The 11554-nt window shown below is 43.2% G+C and overlaps 1 long non-coding RNA gene across 3 annotated transcripts in view; it reads right to left on the bottom strand.

The window, feature by feature from the left end:
• Window positions 1-7448: 7448 nt before the first annotated feature.
• The window catches only part of LOC138753446 (uncharacterized), a 90091-nt gene continuing 85985 nt past the window's right edge, over window positions 7449-11554 (bottom strand). Inside the window, exons 6-7 of one of the 3 annotated variants that reach the window (XR_011351179.1) lie at window positions 10990-11130; window positions 7449-8716 (exon numbers count right to left, since the gene is read on the bottom strand). This is a non-coding gene — a long non-coding RNA (uncharacterized lncRNA). The remainder of the gene's footprint in view (window positions 8717-10989; window positions 11131-11554) is intronic. The other 2 variants (XR_011351176.1, XR_011351178.1) reach the window with 2 other exon arrangements.

The raw sequence follows: 11554 nt of genomic DNA, 5'->3' as shown, positions 1-11554 counted from the left end.
CTCATCCTCTCATTCTTGGGCTGCGTCGTCCTCATACCTGTAGTTCCTCAAGAGTGCTCAATAGACTCACCAGGCTGCTGCTTCCATTGTGAGAGTTGATGCCTTGCTGGGACAACGATTTTGGCCTCATGTGGTGGGCCTCCAGCTTCTCAACAGCCATTGTGTAAGTTGTACAGCCCCTGATGATTGGGAATCCTTTAGGTTCGACGCAAGAGAGGAGCACTGATCTCTTGATCTCATCCATCGAGTAGTCCTCTTGTGTGGTTGACAGGTACATTTGGAAGCACTCCAGCTAGTATGTGAACTCTTCCAGCACCTCCGGGGACAGAGGATTGATAAGGAGCATCGCGGGCTTCAACAGCACTTCCATCCTGTTATTTATTGAATAAAATTGTAGCGCGACAGAAAGCACTCAAGCCACTTTTATTCAATAAGAATGGCACACATGGTCTGAATTGGGGTTTTGGCAGAGGGGTCTAGGGTTTATATTGGGATATGCGGGGGAGCGGAGTCAGGGGAGGAGCCAGTCCTTAGAGCATCGCCCCAATAGTGAATTCCCAGTTCACTACACCCTGTTAATGGAACTCTATGTCTTCCAACTCCTTGTGAGCTAAGTACAGACTGTGCAGAATGCTTAACTATAGCTTTCAGTTGAATTTAGTAACAAAGATTATTAATTAGTTCAGAGAAATTGAAGGATCAACAACCACTGCTGAATCTTGAACAAACAATGAATGAGCTGTTAGAGGAACTCAACAGGTCAGGCAGCATCCATAGGTAGAGAAGATCAGTCAAGATTTTGGGTCAGGAGTCTTGTCTGGAGATACTGTGAATAAGGGCCAGCTACTAATAGACTACTGCATATTACTATCATTAGGAAGTTTAAAATGTCAATTTAGTCATATATTGACAAATGATGGTGAGAACAAGGTCAGAGGACCCAATAGATAACAATTCCTGGACACGGTTTATTAACAAACAATAGTCTTTATTTACATGCAGAGGAATTTGCAACAGGTAACATACTCACATACACAGATAAAGCAACACACAAACTATGTGCATCGGATGCAGATTAATCACCAATAATCACAACTCCCAACTGTAACGCGAGGGTTAAACAGATGATACTTTCACTAGCAGGCATGGCACAGAGATCAACAAAAAGATGCCAATTAACTAGTAAAAATAACATGTGAGACACAACAGTCTCTCTTGGGTATGCACCACAACAACCCCCCACCCTTTACCCGTACACATCTTGAAATTGTTTCTCCAGCGTCACCAATGGCTCACAACCTGGAATGGAACTATGGTTCCTCCCAAGGGGAAAAGAGAATGAGTTGCTCCACATGCTCCAGCATCTGGCTGGAGGGGCTGGCTCAGGTATGCCCACATGTCCTAAGGTGTTGAGGAGAACCAGTACCAATGCAGCCTCACCTGTGGGACTTGTTAGCAACTTTAACAAAATATTATTGATCAAATTTAGGATAAATAACTAGTACAGGAATAGTAGGACTGTTATGGGGAAAATTTGTTAATTTTTACCAAATGCTTATCCAAATATTTCACTAGACTGATTGGCAGTAACAATATTACCCACCATCTTCATACTGAAGTATGGAAATCTCTCAGCTGTTTCCGACGTCACTTTACAAATCACATTGAAGACACAAAGCTCCCTGGCTTTTTCCCTTCATTTTCAGATTCCTAAAAAAAATTCTTGGTGTGGTGATTTTTTTTGTAGTATTTTTGTTCAAAATGCAAACACTATATGTTTATTCTTCATCCATGGAAACCTTAATGCTTTTACTCAGTTATCTGACGAGAAAAATATGAAGGAATCCTGTGTAACCTCCCTTGTTTCATCATTTAGATGGACTCACAATATTTCATCATTTCTAAAACAGACGCACCACTGAAGGTTAACCTACATTAACTATTCTTTGCCTGAATGGGGGAATAGAAGTAGGACAATGCAGAAGAGGCTAATATTTCGAGAAATAATTGACACATGAAAATATTTCCCTCTTTTGGTTATGTTTTGATTCTAGATTGATTTGTATCAAATTGAAATCTCTCGTCCACTGTGGTGCTACAAAGAATTATATCCCTAGAGCAATATTTGCAACTATTTCTTCTTTTTTCTTTGGCTTGGCTTCGTGGACGAAGGTTTATGGAGGGGTAATGTCCACGTCAGCTGCAGGCTCGTTTGTGGCTGACAAGTCCGATGAGGGACAGGCAGACACGGTTGCAGCGGTTGCAAGGGAAAATTGGTGGGTTGGGGTTGGGTGCTGGGTTTTTCCTCCTTTGCCTTTTGTCAGTGAGGTGGGCTCTGCGTCTTCTTCAAAGGAGGTTGCTGCCTGCCGAACTGTGAGGCGCCAAGATGCACGGTTTGAGGCGATATCAACTACACCGCCTCACACAAGTACATTCCATTATTATTTTTCCATTTTCTGAGTGATTTTAGTAGAAACAGCAGGAAAAAAAAACACACTTGTCCTGTACCCTTAATGTATAAACTGATCATGACCATAATCTTTTCCACTGAGGTTTGTTGAGGAATAGGTAAGAGGTTATGGGGATCTTTCCTGCCTTTTTCTGCTAGTTTTGTGAGAGAATAAATTAGGATTGGATTTAATATCCCATCCGAAAGAGGCATCCAGCAACAGCACCCCCTCCATACTCTCATTATTTGCTGTCTGACTTTGTACGTGTGCAAAATGCAATGGAGCCCCTAACCTTCCAAGTCTGAAGTGAGATGGCTAGCAACTGAGCAACCGCTAGCAGAACCTGCTGGGTAACTGAAGTCACAACTGTTCATAATGAGACAAAAGAATAATAAGGATAGAAAGAATTGAGGGGGAAGTTGTAAGTTGGCGGAGATAATAGAGAAATGGAAGAAAAGGCTATTTTAAGTAGAATTACAATAGTTTTGAATTTGAGGGATTTAAGGACCATGTGCTACTTTAAGTCTTTAAGGTAAAAAGACAGAACATAAAAATAGGAGCAGGAGTATGTCATCCAGCCCATTAAGCCTCATCTGCCATTCCGTAGGCCCTTATATAGTGTGTAAAAAAAATTACTGTAAAGACAGATACCCACTCTTTAAATTGCTTCACTTACTTCCATAAAAGGTCTGAAGGCAGATTGCCTGGTCGAACTTGCTATATCATCCATCCACCTGGGTGGGGGGGGGGTTGATTCAGAAGTGGAGCGAAGTCGCTCTACCTCCTCCGTACAATTGCTGCTGAATGCAGCTCCAAAGGGGAGGGCTGATGACATCACTATGATGCCGTCAGCCCACGACCCAGCAGCGCGAATTTTAAAGAAACGTGGTCGAAAAAAGTGATGATGTTGCACAGAAGATCTGCCTGAGACCTAAGACTGCATGCATGGATTTCCACTAGTGCTCGAACCTGCCCTTCAGTCGTCATTGTCAATATAGGCTGCTTTCTCTTCCCAGCACATTCATTGGACATTACAGTGGCGGACAGCGCTACTGCACTTCTCGCCCCGGATCCTTCAGCTTTGGAAGCCGCCTCATGAGTCACCTCTGCATAAAAGCATCATGCGGTGAACTGCACCCCCTATCTGAAGTGATGAGGGCAGGGAGCCCGAACTGCGCCACCCAGGTTGCGATCAGAGTCCTGGCGCGTCTATTGGTTTGTGATCCTCCCCCTTCTCGGTCTTTCCATCTCCGAGCTTTTTATTTCAGGCTCCTGACAACTTTTTACCAGTAACTTGAAGAGGGCCTGGTATGCCACTGTGAGAGAAAGAAACATGCTGAGTTGAGCAGAGTTTGAGTACAACTGATTTTCTAATTCAAAATTACGTGCTTAAGAGGACCACTCTTCCCAGCGACCCTTGCACCCTGCGGGGCGGAAGTGACATTGACTTCTGGGCTGAGGCCCCACACAGAGTCCCCATGGATCCCACTGGCTGTGGGGCCGCTCATGACCACTGGAGCTGATTCGCTTGCCGCATGTGTGAGCCGCAACATGACACCCCCACCCCAGAAGTGGCAATAGGAGGCACAGAACCCTTAACCTGTACACTGTCCATTTTACATGGCCAGCCACGTCTCTTAGCAGGTGGCACCACAAATGGTCGTTCAATGTCCAGGTGTGCCAATTTGAGATAGCCGACGGTAAAAGAGTCCTCCTGGCCACCAATGTCCAGAATATAGGTTGTCCTAATATGGCGCACCACTTTGAAGGGTCCTTCGTACGGCCGCTGCAGGGGTGGACTGAGTACTCCTTGGTGAACGAAAATGGGCATGAATGAGGGTACTGCTCTGTGGTTGAACATCAGTCCTTGCTACCTCTGGGACCAATGCGTACCTGTGCCTCCGCTAACACTGCGTAGTCTGCCCCTGGAGACAGAGTGTGCACTGACTGGATGGATGCCCAATGACAGTGCGTCAGCCACCACATTGTTCTTCCAGGATATATGCTTGATCGTGGTGGTGAATTTGGATACATACGGCAGGTGGTGCTGCTGGCCATGGGTCAGTCACTTTGGCAAACACAAAGGTGAGGGGCTTGTGATCTGTGAGGATTGTGGAATCCACCCCTGAAGTGCTGGATGGCCAGGTACAGAGTTAGCAACTCTCTTTTTTTTTCAAACTTTATTTAAAATTTTCAAGAAAAAACTTATACAAAGTCCATAATATAAAAATGAAAAACTACAACTAACCCACCCCCTTGCACCCACCCTCAGCAAACCCCGCAAGGATACAAAAAACATAATAAAAGAAACACATACAACATACACATAAACACATAACACATACGTACTTGATCTCTGGGGGTCGTAGGTTCTGGCTGAAGAAAGCAAACAGTTTCCATTGGCCTTTGATTAGCTGTTCAAGTATGCTGTCAGCTGGAGCTTCAAAGGCATCTACAGTGAGGGCTGTTGGGACATCTAACTGGGGATGGACCAGGACTGTGGCATCAGCCGGTGTGTTCTTGGTTTGGTTGAAAGCTGCCGTCGCCTCCTCTATTTGCCGGACATCAAACCAAAAAGGGGATGCATGATCTGAGCCACTGAGGGAATTAACCGGTGGTAAAAGTTAATCATCCTGACAAATTCCTACAGGCCTTTGACTGTTGGGCCTGGTGAACTGACGAATGGCTTCCACTTTTATCGGCAGAGGAACAGCTCTGTGATGGTTGATCCAGTGTCCCATGAAGTCAAAAGTGGGTAGGCTGAACTGGAACTTGGTGAGGTTGATTGCCAGGCCATAGTCACTGAAGCAGCAGTAGAGCAGGTGCAGATGTGCCAGATGCTCCTAATGGGAGTGGCTGACTACCAGGATGTCATCAAGGTAGATGAACAGAAAATCTAGATTCCATCCTACTGCATCCATGAGGCACTGGAAGGTCTCCACTGTGTTTTTAAGGCCAAACGATGTAATATTGGCAATCTTTGGAACATCATCCAAGTGGATAGGGGCTTAATGATACCCTGCAACCAGGTCAATTTTTGAAAAGATGCGTGCCCTGTGCAGGATGGCCGTGAAATCCGAGACGTGGAAGACTAGGTATCTATCGGAGATGGTTGCGTCATTCAAACTTCCTGTAGTCACCACATGGCCTCCATCCTCCCGCGGACTTGGGCACCATATGGAACAGGGAGGCCCATGGGCTATCCAAACTCCTCCATTTTGTTAAACTCCTTTCTTGTGAGTTGGAACTTTTCTTGTAGTAGCCTGTGGGCCCAGGCGTGCAGGGGGTGTCCCTGTGTGGGAATGTGGAGCATCAGACAGTGTTTGGGCGTTGCTGTGGAAAACTGCAGCATGATGATGGATGGAAACCCCGACAACACCCTGGCAAATTCCAGATGGAGAGCGTGGAATTTGGCCTCACCGAGAGAGAAGGTTTGGAATGTCTTTGCATCGACTCACTGTCATGCCTTCAGATCCACGAGCAAACAGAGCTTGTGGAGGAAGTCTGCACCCAGCAATGTTTATGATACCGCGGCCAGTGTAAATGTCCATGTGAAGCAGTTGGAACTGAATTGCAGGGGATAGATCTTGTGTCGTAGTTGTGGATGGTGTTGCTGTTGACTGCTGAGAGCTCCCCTCTAGCCCTTCTAATTCTGGTATCGTGGCTCAAGGGGGGTGGGGGAAGACACTGATTTTCATTCCTGTATCTACCAGGAATCTGCACCTGGAGTGTCTGTCCCAAATGTATTGGAGGCAATCACAGTGGCCAGATGCCATAGCCATCAGCAATGGCTGGCCTTTTCGTTTCCATGGAATGAGCATGGTGGTTGGCATTGGTGGCCCCCGGATCCCTACTTTTGATGGTAAAAAACACTGAGACTCAGAAATGGTGTCGTCTCTTGGTGTGGGGATTGCAGGTTTTGTCTCCATGATGCAGTGTGGCTGGGCTTTCAGCCGTGACACAGCATTGATCCCGATGCTGGCTCCACCATTTTGTTTGGTGGGCCACAGAACGACCGTGTGAATTGCCACGTTTCGCAGGTTGGAGAAGTCCTCGTTTGCTAGTAGGAGACAGATGTCTCCTGCTCCAAAAAGATTTGTTCAAAGAGTAGTTACAGCTTATAGCCATCTGCTAGTGCTAGCATGTCACTGATCAGGGCTGACGGCACACGGTCGCCCAGGACGTCCATATGTAGCAACTGCCCGCCCGTTCACGGCGTGAGAGGCTGAATGTGCCTCATACTGTCAGTCTCCAGGGGCTGATGAAAATGTTGATTACTTGGCCTGCTGTTTCTTGGTTGAGAGCAGCCACCACGTAGTAGTACCTGGTCTTATTGGAGACAATGTTCCTGATCTGGAACTGGGCCTCTGCTTATAGAAACCAGACGAGGGGCTGAATGGTCCAGAAAGCTTGCAGTTTAAGCGAGACTGCATTCTGAAGAGCCGAGTCATTCATGTTGTCCATGTCGATTGTGTTTTTTGTGTTGGGTCCAAATACCATTGGACCTTTGGGGTCATCAGTGTGGCTGGTATGCCATTGCAAGTGAAAGAAACACGCTGAGTGGAGCAGAGTTTCAGTACAACTGATTTACTAATTCAAAATCGCGCACTTAGGAGGCCTGTACTTCCCAGCAACCCTCGTGACCTGTGGGGCAGAAACGACATCGGCTTCCAAGCCGAGGCTTTGATCCCCCACTGAGAGTCCTCACTGGAGCCGGTTCGCTTGCCGCATGGGTGAGCCACCAGTTATATACCTTTATCTCCTATGGACACTGCGAGACCTGCTGAGTTTCTCCAGCATTTCTGTGTTTTTACACAATCACAGCATCTGCAGACTTTCATGTTTCACTCATAGGTTTATAAAGCATGAGATGGTATACAGATGGTTGATGAGATTTGGAATAGTGAAGACTGAGATTTCTTTTAAAATAACCACTCAATACTTCTGAAAGAATATCTGTGATTTTAGGAATTGCAGACCACCCATAAATAATGCCTCATAACCTCTGCAGCAGTTTTCATTGCTTTCACACCATTGTGTAAAGTATTATTCCAAATCAAGTTTGCATAATGTGAATGCAGCAGACAACACAATCAATGTTTTAATGTGAAAAGGTCATCAGTGTTCATGGCCATTCAGTTCTACACATGCTGAAGGAAAGTCGAAAAGTGGATCCACTCTATTTAATGAACATGACGTGATTTCCATAAATGCTTAATTAATTACAGCCTGTCGTCTGCATTCAGGGAACATATAGTAAAACAGCAGTTCACGCAAGAGAAGTTGAAAATTAGGTTCACCTAACTTTACAAAACTAACATGAGGATTACAATTCAAATGAAATGATTAAGAGCAAGAAAGCATTAGAGAGTAATGAATGTCTCTGTTTATTGATATCACTACCTGTTACTCATTGTCCTAATGAACAAAAAAAACATAATTCCCTCATTATCACATGATTAATTACCTGGAATTCTCTACCCAAGGCCATGATGGAAACAGATTCATCACCAGGGCTGCAGTTGCTCACAAATACCTCTCAATGCCCACAAAGTAAAGCACTACAAATCAGATTGCATATTAACATGCAAACTAAAATTCAGTCTCCACGCTGCTTTGTCGACTTTTCAATTTCACAAAGTAATGTATTTATCATAGTTTCACAAACTCTGATGTTGAAGTATTTGAGCTCTTATTTCCATTGCTTCTTTGTGTTCTCTTTGCGTGAAAGCAATATCCTTGCCCTTGTTATACTGAGTGAATAAAATTAATATTTATTTTTACATCTTTAAATGTGTGCATATTTATTCATTTTTCTCTGTTGCTTTATTTACTATTGTTAATAAACACCTCCATATAGTAAATGAGTCCATTTAAATTTATGCTTTCATTTCCCCTTTTCCAAATTCTGTATTGCTATGTAACTGCATATTGTAATCATCACATCGTCCTTTCACTTCCACACTCTGTATTTAAGCCTACTCCAGATGGATGTAATCCTTGTCCGTTCAACTATTGATGACGAAAGTTATCAGCCTTGAGCAATTTCAGCACAGATTCACAGCAGAGAACCATCTGAAATTTACAGATCACTCAGAGACCATAGCATGTGGGAAAGTCACAATGGAACAGAAGGTTTAACCTTGGGTTAAAGTTCACATCGAGGACCCAATGAACAGAATTTTATGTGGTCCATAACTTTGTAAAGCTTGATGCTGGCACAAGGTACCTGCTCTGCAAAAAGTTTCCATTGCCATCAGGTCTACCTGGAGGAGCAGAAGAAAAATCCACAATTTGTTTCCACAAAAATATTTTATTAATCAATATATTAATTGAAATGTTAAACAGAAATGGTTTATGCATGAAACTTGGCTTTTTGACTCTCTGTCAGTAACACACATTTCCGATTATCTGAAACCCACTTAATCGAAATTCTCTGGTATCTGAAAGAAATTTCGACGGCAACATGACATGACAAGTTGAATAAAAATTTTCACCTGTCATGCTCATGTGGGGCTCTACGTGCTGTTAGCGGCAGTTTGGTAACATCAGTGAGTGACTGAAAGAAATCGGCGGGTCAGGCATCACATGGGGAGATTGTCCTTGTTCCAGGCAACTCCCTCCTATTTCTTCTTTACCCTCCATTATACATGGTTTTCCGCTGTCCCCGGAGATGATGTCAGAACAAATCTAATCAGGGAGCACTAAGGTAACCACAGGGGGGCACTGAAATTTTGGCGGTGTTGGACTGGGGATGGCAGGGGAGGTAGTGGCGGCAGCATCGGACCTGGAAGGGGGTGGTGGCAGTGGCAGGAACGGGGGCATCGGGCTCCCAGGCAGGTCTGGCAACAGTGCTGGGGAGGTGTTGGGGATCGGCGACCGCAGCAGGAGTGGGGACCTCAAGGTCCTGGGCAGGATTGGTGGTGGTGCTGGTATTGGAGAAAGGGACCTTGGGCTCCCAGGCAAGTAGAGCGATGGTGGTGGGGAGGTGTCAGCAATCAGTGATGGCCGATACAAGTATTCTGCTGATGCTGGGCTACTTAAAGCCATTTCTCAGTTTCCTAAAAAATGTAGTTAATCGATACAGGTCTGGTCTCGAGCGTTTCGGATAATCAGAAACGGAAGGTATATAAATACATATAAACACAAGTATAAATGTATTGTTAAGAACTGAATAACAATGTATTATGTGGTATGACTTCGACAGATTACCGTATTAGAGGATGCCCTATTGATAGCTTTAGCTCTGTAATTTGCCTATGATTGAGGATCATTAAGGCTGAGACACAGTGTATATTTACTTTTGGGCTTATTATATCTATTCTCAACATCCAGAAAATTCATATGTACACATTGCTCATTGGTCACATGCATTAGAGTCACTTTGGAGATTCAGTTCAGCTACCTTCAATAGAAACAGTTTTTAGAAGCAGAATACCATGTCACAAATTTAATAGATTTGACAGAGGACAAATTTTCCACTCAATTACTTGACCATTTTAACTATTCTGTTTCTCCTGGTCTATGTGAAAATTCAAACCTCCCATTTAGTCATTTGTTTTTGCTCCCTCCAGGCTTTCGTAAACAATGAAGTTACACATCCTTTAGGCAACAATTACCATACTGTCCATATAATGCAGCTTCATTTACATTCTTGAAAATGCAATTGAGGAATGTATAGATAAAGGAAAGCAAATTCAATTTTAAAATTTATTTTATGAAGTTTAGAAAATTAATCTTTCGGTATTGCTGTTCTTTCATCATTCTTCATCAATGTCCTTTACACCTTCCATCATCTAAATGCACAATAGTTGACCCTGGTCACCAAGTATTTTTTGAATGGTTTAATGTAATATGTTTGTGACGATCTAGTAGATGATATATTTAATTGATGCTTAAATGTGGGTTGTCATGGAAGATAGAATTAGCTCAGTGATTATTCTGTAATTCATACCAAGAAACATTGCCACTTGATCTTTACTTGTGATGCCAACCACATAGGTATTTGATTATCTCAGCACAGGAAAAAAGATCAAAATATCAATGTTTAACCACTGAAATATAAAGGAAAATGAGTACTTCTGAAGCATTTTTCCCCAACCTCAGGACAGCCCAAGGCATCTTATAGTCATTAAAGCCCATTTGAAGTATAGTTACCATGGTCAGACCATGGGAGGTGGTGCCAGATACACAACAAACTCCCTCAAGCAGAAATGCAATAGTGATTACATATTTTCAAACTAATACTGATTGGATGATAAATATTAGGCAGGGCACAGGGCATAACACCTCCTCAATACTGGAATTTCAAATATAGTTTTTTGTGCTCCATAGTGGGAATACAAATTCATGTTTCCCTGTAATTTTTCGCATAATATTAGCGGAATTACTTTTATTTATTGTATGTGTCTCCTAAAACAGGTGTGCAATATGAAAAATACTCTGTTCATACATATACATGGAGAAAGCAATTTCAAATCTCTGGCGTGTTTGTTTTTTTAAATTAAAAGTGCTGATTTTTAAAGCGAATACTACTTACAATATTATGCAACATCTGATTCTCAGATCCAGTTTATATCTGTTTAATCTGGAGCCTTTTGAATATGAATCTTTCCTCTTGTATTTAGATTAGTTCCTTGTTTCATGCAAACTATCCAGGCATCACAGATGTCTTTGGGTTCTGCAAGCACAATTTCAGAAGTTTTACTCAACTGGAAAAGAAAGAACAAAGAAGCTGTTCCTGAACCTACCAGGAGTAACTTTGTATTCTTTTGGACTGGTTTGTAGTAATATTCAAGTGAATATTTACTAAACAATATAACACTGTCTGTAAGGAGTTTGTAAGCTCACTCGGTGTCTGCGTGGGTTTCCTCCAGATGCTCCAGTTTCCTACACCCTTCAAAAACATACATGGATTGTAAGTTAATTGGTGTATTCAAGGGTCACAGGTTCATGAGCTAGAAGGTCCTGTTACTGTGCTGGATGCTTAAATAAACACTGTACACCAAAATGTATCCATTTTCATGAGGAGAAACTGGAAGCTTTCCAACAAGATTTGGAAAGAATTGTAAAAAAGGAGCATGAACTCAGAGGACTGCCAACAT

This window comes from Narcine bancroftii, chromosome 2 (assembly GCF_036971445.1).
Source record: "Narcine bancroftii isolate sNarBan1 chromosome 2, sNarBan1.hap1, whole genome shotgun sequence".
Classification (NCBI taxonomy): Eukaryota; Metazoa; Chordata; class Chondrichthyes; order Torpediniformes; family Narcinidae; genus Narcine; species Narcine bancroftii.
This window is presented reverse-complemented; position numbering and strand designations above follow the sequence as displayed.